Source organism: Palaemon carinicauda, chromosome 17, assembly GCF_036898095.1.
Source record: "Palaemon carinicauda isolate YSFRI2023 chromosome 17, ASM3689809v2, whole genome shotgun sequence".
In the NCBI taxonomy this organism is placed as follows: domain Eukaryota; kingdom Metazoa; phylum Arthropoda; class Malacostraca; order Decapoda; family Palaemonidae; genus Palaemon; species Palaemon carinicauda.
Genome location: NC_090741.1, coordinates 34295225 through 34308016, shown reverse-complemented (window position 1 = coordinate 34308016; position 12792 = coordinate 34295225). Strand labels below are relative to the sequence as shown.

General features: G+C 41.3%; 1 long non-coding RNA gene across 1 annotated transcript in view; it reads left to right on the top strand.

Moving 5' to 3' along the window:
- The first annotated feature begins 10693 nt into the window (after positions 1-10693).
- The window catches only part of LOC137656027 (uncharacterized), a 37560-nt gene continuing 35461 nt past the window's right edge, over positions 10694-12792 (top strand). Inside the window, exon 1 of the long non-coding RNA XR_011046916.1 lies at positions 10694-10796. This is a non-coding gene — a long non-coding RNA (uncharacterized lncRNA). The remainder of the gene's footprint in view (positions 10797-12792) is intronic.

The following is a 12792-nucleotide window of genomic DNA, read 5'->3' as shown; positions in this document are numbered from 1 at the left end:
CCTGAGGAACGAGTTGAGGTTCCTGAGGTGTGAGCTGCGAGAGTTGAGGTAGCGGCTGCGCAGAACGCAGTTCTTGTCTCGCAAGTTGAGGTTCCTGAGGCGCAAGGCTAAGGTGTTGAGGCTCTCGCCTTGAGGAGGGTTGAGGTCGCTGCAGCGAGAGCTGAGGTGTCTGCCTCATGGATGGAAGAGGTTGTCGTACCTCAAGAGAGTGTTGCCTCACTGGTGGAACCGCAAGCGGAAGCGGAGGAAGTAAGGCATAAGCTTCCTGTTCCCATTGCTGAGGTTGCCTTAAGGAAGGCGGAGGTTGCTGCACACCGCTGGAAACTGGCAACTCAGTACGCGGTAAGGTATCCTGAGGAGCCTCAACATCGTACGCCTGGCAGACTGGACTGCGGTTAGGCGGAGCGATCGCAGGAGGAGGTGTAACCTTCTCAGCCTGACACTCACGCATTAAGACCGCAAGCTGTGACTGCATGGACTGCAGTAAAGTCAACTTGGGGTCGGCAGACACTAAGGTCTGCTGAGGCAAAACCTTAACAGAAGATGAGGTCTGTTGCGGCAGCACCTTACCCCTCTTAGGAGGTGTGCAGTCACCTGATGACTGCGGAGAGTCAGAGCTAATCCAATGACTGCAGCCAGGTTGTAGAGCTCTTGAGGTCTGGACTTTGCGTTTGAGAGGTCTTGAGACCTGAGTCCAGCGTTTTCTCCCTGACAATTCTTCAGCAGACGAGTAAAAGACGGGCTCAATCGTCTGCGGGTGGGAGTGACGGTCTCTGTAAGACACGCCCGCAACCACCGAGGATACTTCTGTGCGCCGATCAAGGCCTGCCGAACCCTTTTGCCCTTCGACATTGCTTCTCCCCTGGGCTTGGGAGCTTGCAAGAGGTCCCGGACTGGGAGGACGACTGGCACGCACAGAAGTACCCTCACGCACCACACTGACACTGACACTAGCACTTGGCACTGCACTGACACTAGCACTTGTCACAGCACTGGCACTATTACTTCCCACTGCACTTTTGACCTTAAGTTCCTTGACTTCGGCCATAAGAGACTTATGATCACTAACCACCGACTCCACTTTGTCACCTAAAGCCTGAATGGCACGCAAAACAACAGACATATCAGGTTGAGGGCAAATAGTAGGTTCGGGGGTAGCCACTACAGGGGGAGGAAAAGGTAGGGGATCATGAGGTGAGGAAAAAAGTGAAGAGCGAGAAGAACTCCTCCTAACTCTCTCTCTCTCTCTAACTTGGTTGAATATTTCAGGAATCGGACAAATTCAAGTTCCGAAAGTCCGGCGCATTCCTCACATCGATCTTCCAACTGACAGGGTCTTTCCCTACAGTCAGAGCAAGCGGTGTGAGGATCTACCGAGGCCTTCGGAATACGCCTATTACAAGACCTACATCGTCTATGGGGTGGGGCTTGTGAAATGTCAGACATCTTGAATCAAAGAGTTAGCCAAGGGGGATTCCAAATCAAGCAAAAAGATCGTTAACCATTAATCAGAACTAAATAAAAGCTATCTAAGCTAATATAGAAGTTTTCCAGTATAGCGACAGCCGAAATCTGAGAGAAATACTTCACCAAAAGCCGTGAACAATACTCCAAGATCATAAGCGTATCCCAGAACGTCTTGCCGGAAGCACGACAGAGGAAAAATTGAGGAGGTGTCAACAAGAAGTACTGTAGTACCTGGCCACAGGTGGCGCTGGTGAGTACACCCCCTTCTAGTATAGTGATAGCTGGCGTATCCCTCCCGTAGAATTCTGTCGGGCAACGGAGTTGACAGCTACATGATTATCGGGTAAGTTTAATATTGAAAAACTCTCTTTTGCAGATTCTATAATAGTGGGTTATTTCAAGCCTTAATAGAAGAGGAGTTTACAGGCCATCAGGATCTGACTCTTATTTTAGATTATCTGACTTCTTAGATAAAATTATTTCAGGCGGAGTTTCCAAGATTAGGAGACTTTGTGTATTTTGAGATTAATGTAGAGAAAAAGTGTGTTCCTCTATAGTTGGGTCACTGATACTCAGAAACATATTTTAATTTCTTTCTTTATCCTGAGTCCTGTTTTAGCAATAGCTAACTAGAATTGATAAGGTGGTGGGACAAGTGAACGGCAGGAGACAAATTAATGCTTTTAGGTGATTTTCTCGAGAGAGAAAAAGTTGTTTTACCTATGAACCTGTAGCAACTACGTTTCTCTAATTATGTCCTCCTAGAGATTCATTTCGTAACTGTGTTAGATCGTCAGGATCTCCCTCTAGTAAAGATTCCAGCTAGATGGCAACAAGACTTGTAGAATTTATAGGAGATCTCTATGATGGGGTTTTCTTATAGATTCCTTTAGGAATAAGACTCCTATTTTTATGAGGTTTGGGAAAGTCTTCATCCCGAACCTTTGATGCTACCTTTGGTCTGTAAAGGCTATGGAATTCTTCTGTCCTCCAATCCTCACTTGTTTAAAGAACTAGTATCTTTTCCAAGTTAACTAACTAATTCAGCAAAGGCCCAGGTTTTGAATGTAGGAAGTGTAAAACTCCTATAGAAGATTGTAATGGAAGAGGTCTTGAATCCATCTCATGGTCTTTACAAAAAGTTACTTCTAGTCCCCAAATTGTTAGGAGGTTGGAGACCAGTTGTAGGTGTTTAGATTTTAAACAAGTTTACCATTCTCACTAAGTTTTCTATGTAAACACCTTCGATTTTCGGGAGTTAAGGAAAGGAGATTGAATGTTTTTGATAGAACTATCAGAGTGCATACTGTACTTTCACATCACTATTCATCAAAGGTTTAACATTTCCAGAGCCTCTTGAAGATTTCCATCCCCTGTAAGCCTTCAAAGGGAATGTATTGGAAAAAGTTTAGGAGGATATTTTCTTTGGGTCATGACCCGATGTCACACTAACATGGTCAGCCTTTCTGATAAAATAGGTGAGTTTGGACCTTAGCTGTTTCAAAGAGAGATTAGTTCCTGTTGTTTCCCCTTTAAAAAGTTATCCATCCTTGAAGACCAGACTCTTTAACAGGTAGGCCTTAAGTCATTCCACGGGGCACAGAGAAGGGTCTTCTTTTAGTGGAACGATCTTCCAGGGTCCCCAATGTTTTGTGGGAAGTTCATTTGTCGCCAAGAATGCAGGGTCTCGGTAAAGATTTACCTCCCCAATTCCGAGAATTTGATGTGGGCATCATCCCTTGAAAGTGCCACAATCTCACCGACTCTAGCATCAGAAGCCTTAGCAAGCAACAAGATTGACTTTTGAGTAAGATCCCTCAAAGAGGTAGTGGGGTTATCTATTGAGGAGGGTAAGTGCAAGACTATCCAACTCCCATGAGATATCCTTGGGAGGAGCATTTGGTTTCAATTTAGCACAAGCCTTCGGAACCTTATTGAACAGTTCACTGTTGAGTTCAATATCAAAAACATAAGCGATAGGTCTAGTTAGTGCTGACTTACATGAGGCAATAGTTGTAGAGCCAAACCTTGTTCGTGTAATGAAGTAAAAAAGTAAATACAGAAGTCCATAGTAATGGAAGAGGGCTGATGTTCTTTAATGAATTCCACCTATTTTTTCCAGGAAGATGAGTATTGTCATTTCATAGTAGCGAACTTGTACTCCTATAAAGTTGATCCTCTCTTTCGCAATTCCGAACTTTCTTTGAGCGAGAAAATCATGAGCTGAAGGTTTTTCGTTATCCAAGAGGAAGCGAAGACACTTCTATTGAAAATCCTGTGACAGCAATGGAGATGGTAGAAGGATCTGGTGAGGTTTGAGATGCAGAAAAAGAGGGCACCAATTGCTTTGGGGCCACTGGAGATGCTGTCCCTTTGAAAGTCCGCAATTTGTTCAGGACTTTCATTAGGAGGGTTAACAGTGGAAAGAGGTAAATGTGAGACCACTGGTTCCAATCCAGTGACATTGCATCTGTTCCCACTTCCGGATCTAAGTTCGGTGCTATATACCGGGGAAGCTTCTTGTTGAAGCTCGTCGCAAAGAGATCTATTTGCAGTTCTGGGACTTTCTATATGATGAAACAAAATGATTTTTCATCTAGAGACCATCCTGTTTCCAGAGGTTTGGATCTGGAGAGGGTGTCCGCCTTCACATTGCGAATTCCTTCTTAGTGAACTGCTGAAAGATGCCAATTTCTCTGCTTTGCCAAGGTGAGAATGGCTATAATCACATCGTTGATCTGAAGAGACCTGGAGTTCTGTCTGTTGATGCAGTGGACTATCGTCTTGCTGTCAAGAACTAATTTGATGTGTGATTTTTTTGTTTGGGTTCAGTCTCTTCAGAGTTAGAAGCACTGCCATATCTTTGAGAATGTTGATATGGAATTTCTGAAGTGTGGTTGACCTCTGACCCTGTATCTTCTTTGAGGGATGTGGCAGTGAACCACTGCTTGAGCTGTTTGCACAGCAAAGCCGGGATTTTGTGGCGAAGATCTCTCCGAGCATTTGATGCCTTTCTTCTCCAGACTCTGTTGGCATCTTTGAGTCTTGCTATTAGAATTGGGTCTGTCACGGCAGCGAACTGCAGTGAATCTAAGTCTCTTTCCCGTTGACGTTTGGTGATTACTTTCGAGCAAAGTAGGCACCTGACAGAGTTTGCTATTTCCTTTTTCTTGCCTTGTGGTAGAGATAGGATGTGTGACTTCAGATTCCAATGAAGCCCTAGCCACTGGAATTCTTGAGCTGGAGATAGCTTGGAATTTTTGAGGTTGAGCTGAAAGCCCAGAGATTGCAGGAATTTCATAGCTTCCAGAGCGGCTAGAAGGCATTCCGACTTTGTTGCAGCCCATACTAACCAGTCGTCTAGGTATACCATCACCTGAAGTCCTTTGTTCCTGAGTTGTTGGACAATAGTCTCGACTAGGTTTGTGAAAATCCTTGGAGCTATCTTGAGTACGAAGGGCATAGCTCTGATTACGTAGGCCTTTCTTGGCAGTCTGAAACCAAGGTAGGGGGAGAAGTGCCGACCTATTGGAAGATACCAATAGGGGTCGATAAGATCTATGGAGACGGTGTAGGTACCATGGTGTAGTACGGTCCGTATTTGCAAGATTGTTAGCATCTGGAATTTGTTGTTCAGAATGAATTTGTTTAGTGGGGTCAAGTCCAGAGTAGTTTGAAGAGTGTTTGAATCTTTCTTTGGAACGCAGAATAGCCGTCCTTGAAAGTTCATGGATTTTGTGCAACGGATAACTCCCTTCCGGAGAAGATCCTGTACATAACCCCCCAAGAATGGGGTTGTGGGTTGGAAGAACCTCTTGAACTGGTGTGGTTTCTGTCTCCATTTCAAGCCTAGTCCGTTTGAGACTAAGCTGTGAGAACCAAGGATTGAATACCTATTGATCCTTGAAGAGATAAAGTCTTCCCCCTACCAGTAGCTCCTTATTGTTGTTGTGAAGGACCTGCTTCTTTATACGCCTTGCCTCTACTTCCTCGGTCCCTAGATTGACCGCCCCTTCTAGACCTCCCTCTGCCACTAGCACTTTTCTTTTGAGCTCTGGCGGGATGAAAAGTCGCAGTGGCTCTCTCATAGACTGGGTTGAAGGCTGGAGACTGTGACACATAATGCTGAGGAACCGTGTACACAGTCTAGATGATCATGGCAACTGAGGCTGTCATGACAGGAAAGGTTTTCCCGCCTTGAAAGGGTCCCCTAGACTTCTTATCCTTGGGTTGAGGTCCTGCTCTAGGGAAGAATTTCCTCTTAGAGGACATACCCCACTTTTGCATAAGGCTCTTATGCTCCTGAATCGCTCTGTCCATTACTTCCTTGACCATTTTCTGAGGAAAGAGATCTTTCCCCCAGATGTTTGGGTCAATAACATTTTTAGGTTCATGCCTAATAGTTTCTGTGGCTAGGACGTGTTGTCTGCATCCTCTTCTGGCTAAAAAGAAAGCATGCAAATCTCTTTATCAGGACTGGGAAGAGGTCTGATTTGGAATAGTTCCCAGTCAACATTTCCAGATAGGACTGGTGGGACAAAGAAGCAGATAGCCTCTCTTTGGCTTCCAATTCTACCTTTAAAAGGAATTCGGGAATTCTAGGCAACCTTTCATTGACTTGTTTGACTCCAATGTCCCTATCCAGTTTTCCAGCTGTAAAGGTGCTGGACATCTTCCCAACTGTCTGAGTCATAAGGAAGGCCCGAGGAGACAGGTTTGGCCTCCTGTAGCTCTGGCAATAGTCTTTCTTCAATTACTGCCTTCTTCACAGCCCTAAAACTTTTTGAGGCGAAGAGAAAGACAGTATCTTAGGGAGCAACAAAGGTAGCCGAAGGCAGAAAGTCGAGTGTTGGTAAATTTGGTCGTCTTAAGCTCCTTTACTAATAAGGTTTGAGCCTTGCTGTGGTCCAGAATGATAGTTTCCTTAGGGATCGTATAATCTCTAATGGACACTTCCAAGTTTAGCCTTACGGAGCAGTAATGATAATTATCAATAGAGGGGTAGATTTCTAAGTCCAAGACATGCTTAGAACCTATAATATCTCCAATGTGAAGGTACCCCTCACTCAGAGCCATATGCCCAGCATAATGGCAAGAATTCTTAGCCAAGCAATCTGGCAGGCTTGACACTGATGGAGCCTTGGACTTAGGTGCCTGTTTAAAAGCCTCTATCTTTGTATCTTAAGGATGCTTGAGTTTGTTTATGTTCAGCATGGATATTTTCCATGAATGCCTTCATGGATGCCATAAACTCCAAGTGACCAGGGAACAAAGATGTACTTGAGGTAGGAACAGGAATAGAAGTGCAGGCAGGAGCGGCAGATACAGGAATGGGGGATTGAGCCAAAGAAGTACTGAGTACTTTACTTACCTGATGGACATCTAAGGACTCATCAGAGGCTTCCATAGACAGCAGGATCCTCTCCCTCTCTGATGTTACAGAAAAGGTCGTCGGCATGTTGTCGGCCTCAAGGCTCATCACTTGAAGAGCGTCCCAAACTTGATCATCCACATGATCTAATTGTACTGACGGGAGTAGTACCATCGGTATCTAGTGACCAAAAACAGCAGTCACCTCGGCCTTGGGAAAGAGGAAGTCCTTGAGTTCCATGGAAGGAAGGTAAGGGACACCTTGTTGAGAGCTCATCTGAAAGTCTCTCCCCCAATGTCTAATGGCTCTCTGACTTCTGGCTTTGTCGTCCTGGGAGACGTTGGTAGCGTGAAAACCAGTATAGATAAGATCCTTGCACACACTGCAGTTGGCAGGTTCCCAATTGGCAAGGGACCCTTTGGAAACATGGCAATCAGCATGCTTCCGGCAAGTCTTGTGACCACAAGGCAACTTGACCCGCCTGGTGCAGGTTAACGTCGAACACTCCATGTCTTCAGTAACCTGTTAAGATAGAAAATTTTCAATGGGTACAATTAGTGTATTAAAAATTTGCATATCTCATATTATACAGGGATAGAATATCGGTCTATTATACAACCTAAGGTAATGAATTCACATACCATCCTGCCTAAGCTGGCAGCAGCTGCACCAGAGGCAGGTGCAGCCGTGTCTAAGGCGGCAGCTATTCCTACTAACCATGGCTCAATGAACTGACCTTTCGTTGCCCACATGGATGTCGACAGCGCGGCAGTGGCATTGTAAAGTCGATAAGAAGTGGACGATTCTCTATAGAAACAGACCATGAGCAAGGCACAGGTTAATAGAAGGCAGTAGATGAATGTGTATATATACAGTATATATATATATATATATATATATATATATATATATATATATATATAAATACACACACACACACATATATATGTATATATATATATATATATATATATATATATATATATATATATATATATATATATGTGAAGAATTTTCTTCACTCTTCTTCTTTCAATCGTATTTTTAGCTCTCTTCTACTAATACTATAGCTACCCCTTAAATGTTCTCTTCTACATTCAATTTTCTTTAACGAAACATAGGGAGAACTAATCTAAACTTAAACTTGTTGACAGTGGCGCACGCCATGCTCGTGACGTCACAGCGTAGATACGCACAACAGAGGGCCTTAGTGGTAACCCCGGCGTATGTTGGTTCTTTCCTTAAACTACGTGGGTCGAGATTAAATTCCTAAACTGCATTTTTTATATAAATTCCAATACTGCTGAATTAATGCATCTTATATTTCTCAATACCAATTAAGGTTTGTTAATTTTAAGATGTATACCCATCGCACCAGTCCATTGCTAATTAATCATTTAAAATATTATTTTTAGCAAGCCAGAATAGGTAGGATTATTGTATATATAACCTCCCTCAGAACAGCAAGATTTATCTGAGTATTTAGTACAAAATCCTGCCTCCTCTGCACTCCTTGCAACAATACATTGCCCTGTCCTGTAGTCCCGATATGGCACCCCCAATGGATTACCGCGCGCATCATGACCGTCACTTGTTTGGCAAGGTGAAGCCAGGTGATCTCCTCGACCTTAGTGTCAGCCATTCAACTAGAAGCTGCCCTGGCCTACTGACCTGCCTGGTTAGTGAATCCGTGCACCTCTGGCTCACCCCCATCCCCCTCTTCCAAACGTGACTCACCAAGGAGTCCTGTGGCTGCCGGCTGGAGACTGTGAAGGAGTGGAACCTGGGAACCTTAATTACCACAAACGAGGATTCTTGGGGTGAGCCAGGCAAGAGTGCAAAGTGCGACCAGGTCAACAGCTATCACGGGCATAGGACTAATCTCAAAGGAGTGCAGGTACTACATCAATGGCCATTTAGTTTTCCCCCAATTCTTAGCTTAGACTAATTTTAACTTTATAGGGAACCTGGCTTTTACACTATTCGGACTGTGTGCGGTGGGATTGTGTGTAAATATTTTTCCGTTATCATTTCTGGTTTGAGACTATCATAGTCTCTGGGTCACGTGGGCCACGTGCCAGACCCCATTTTGATTGTTGCAGACCACGTGTCTAACCCATCATCTTTATTATTTTGAATTGCTTTTAATTTGCATTCCTTTTATTATTCCATTTTTGTTTTGTTAAGATGTCCGTTTTCTTTTAATGTAAATTTGTGAATAAATCAATATTAGGTTAATTAAACCTCTTTAGTATTTTTTGCTCCCTCATTTATTTAATGTTTAAACTGGGAATATTTAAAGAGTAAAACCTAAGTAAGTCTATAGGTGGTAACAGCGAGGAACTTTGCATTAATATGTTTGCTTCGAAGGTAAAGATCCTTATCTTTAAACTTTTAAACTACTTTACATCACTGCTCCCATGTTGGATTTTGTCTAATTACATTAACGTAAAATACCTGTCCAGCATCTCATTGGGGTAGCTGGGACGGAGCCGGAACAGAGCCTGAGAATGAGATGACTATAGACCTGACAAAGCTAGAGTAGGCCATAAATTACATATATATTCTACGTGTGGAGTACTCCGGCCTCTGGACAGTAAAATTTCCCCCTTTTGTATTTAAGAGTGATGGTTAGTGAATTGTGACAGTAAAGTATTAGCAGGGTGTTTGTTCCCCGAGAGTAAGTGCTCATATCCTCCCCTGTTGAACTTTATGTAACTGTTATAAGGAGACTTTCCCGGACTAAGTTCCCACAGAACACACCATAAAAAAATTCTCCACAATATATATATATATATATATATATATATATATATATATATATATATATATATATATATATATACATGTATATATATATTTATCTGTGTGTGTGTGTGTGTGTGTGTTTTGATCAAACATACTATTCCTTCGAAAGACTGAAAATAACTAAACATATCAGCTGCATCATTACACACGTGGGTAGGCTATTATCGAGACAGCCAGATTTTAGCTCATTTTATTTCCTTTCTATCTATAACGTAAAATACTAGGAACCTCTTTGAATTTTGCTTTCACTTCCTTATTCAAAGGAGAGAGAGAGAGAGAGAGAGAGAGAGAGAGAGAGAGAGAGAGAGAGAGAGAGAGAGAGAGAGAGAGAGAGAGAGAGAAGCAATTTTTCTTGAGCAAATTGGATTGTCACCTATATTGTATTATCTTTCCAGGACACATTGCAGATGAGATAAGAAATGGATTGTTCTGTTTTGCGCAGGCAAAACATTGACGGATGTTTGCAGTAATTTTATCTTTAATGACAGGTAAAATAATATTTACATATCTACCTATCGATGCATATATATATATATGTATATATATATATATATATATATATATATATATATATATATATATATGTATGTATATATAATATATATATATATGTATGTATATATAATTTATATATATATATATATATATATATATATATATATATAATATATATATATATATATATATATATATATATATATATATATATATATATATATATATATATATATATATAACGTGTATGTAATTTTTTGTGCCAGGGCCATAAGGATTTGTACACTCTTTGTGGGCATGTGCATTCATCGATTTTCCTGCATAATAAAATCGAAAAAGTCTCGAGAGAAGAAGTCTGAAAAGTAGTTCCTGATATTTCTACCCTCCTATTGTAAAACCAGTGATATAATTGTGCATTTAATGTATATTTTCTCTATCTTTAAATCACAGTATTCAAAAAAGAGGATTACTGTAAATAAGGACCTAATAATTAAAAAGATTCCACATTCCAATATTTCTGCCAAATGTATCGTTCCGCGCTCGTGTGTGTCACTACACTTCATGCTGTTGTTTGAGGAAGACAAAATCTGAAATTGTCTTTCTTCTTCTTGTTTGGCGCATTTTCGTCACTTAAACGTTCCAAATTTTTCCAAAGGTTAGTACAGCTAATATGAATACGGGGTTAGTTATATCATATCAGAGTTATTTTCAAAATAGAAATGGATAGGTAGCTCATGCATTTTTTTTATGTCGGTAGGCCTAGGCTTGTTTTGAGTAAGCAGTCATAGGCTGCAATATTAGTTTTAATTGACGATAAAACTTTGAAACGGTTTGGAAGGTTCTTTAATATGGTATTTTTCCCTTCTATATCTGTCAATTTTTTTTGGATTATAAAAGGAAATTGTGACTGCTAGGAAATAATATTTTGACCAAATCGCAGTCAATGGGTGAATGTACTGTAGTTTGTTTGGACAGGTGTAAAGTTACTTATAACTCCGCCCCCCCTGCGACCCCCCCCCCCCCCCCTGCGACCCCCCCCCCCCCTGCGACCCCCCCTTAAGGACACTACCTAACACATCCATCAAACCAAATCCAAAGTGATGGTACTGCTGTATACATCGTTATACTATCACCATTATAATATACTCCATAAATTAATGAAGCTTACCTTAACCTGTTGGTTGATAAAGATGTGCTGCTGCTTTGAGGAAAACGTGAAGCCGTTGCGAAGGTTCCCTGACATGCAGGACAATTTTTATTTTGTAAAATTAAATTGTCTCTCTGGCACAATTCCACTAGTTTTTCAATATAACCCCGAATAAGTAAGAACAAATTCATTGTAACTTAGGAAACAGTCAGGACAAGAAGATGGAATTTCAACTTCTTGTGCAACATCAGATGACGTGCGTGCTACGGCCTCCATGTCTAGGAACGAAATAAAATGGCTGGGTAAGAAAATGTATTGTCGCACTGTGATGGGTAAGAGAATTTATTGTCGCACTGTGATTGGCCAAACGTGAAGACGTCATTGGGAAAGAAAATATATTGTCGCACTGTGATTGGCCAAACGTGAAGACGTCATAGTGGACTAGTTTGTCTGCGGATTATAGTGGTTACAGGGCTCATTTGAGCAAAAATAAGACAGAGTCAACAATAACAACAGACTTAGAAAAATCTGGGAGGAAGACAAGAGTAGCATGAGTTTGATCGTCGATATTTCGACTTATTGATTTTCACTAAATTATCTCACTGGTATACCATTATATACATACATTCCTACATATTCTAGTAAAAATAAATTGAATATCAGTGATATCTTCATGCGGCCCTCTCCTAGACATTAACCCCAATATTTCACACCAAAACACCTATTGTTTGGAAAACAAAAATAGGGGGTAATAGTTTACAACACCACGCTCTCCATTTACTCCAAAACAATGCAATCCTGCAGTTTTCATCTTCTTGCACAGTAATTAGGTGGTTATTTAAATTCTGGGTAAGCAATAATTAGCAAGATATGTTGAGGAAGGGGGAAGGGGTTATAAAAAGAAAATAACTCGGTTTCCTCACTAAACGACTTGGAACTGACATGTCAACAAAGTCAACGAAACAGGATTCGTGATGCCAGCGTACATAAACAGAAGTCCGTGATGCCAGCGTATATTTGATATACTGTATATTCAATATATGCTTAGTTAAAAATGGATTAATTACTCAAAAGTGTCCATAAAATATGCAATTTACAAATAGTGACACTTTTGGGTAATCACTCAATTTTTTATTAGTATATTTTGAATATACAGTATATCAAATGTACACTGGCATCACGAACTTCTGTTTATGTACTCTGGCATCACGAATCTTGTTTCGTTGACTTTGTTGACATGTCAGTTCTGAGTCGTTTAGTGAGGAAACCGAGGTATTTTCTTTTTATAACCCCTTCCCCCTTCCTCAACATATCTTGCTAATTATTGCTTTCCCAGAATTTAAATAACCACCTAATTACTGTGCAAGAAGATGAAAACTGCAGGATTGCATTATTTTGGAGTAAATGGAGAGCGTGGTGTTGTAAACTATTACCAAGTAGGGGCATGTTTCCACGCCTCACCCGCCAGGAAATGGCGTATTCATAGCTGTTCCCCGCTATAGGA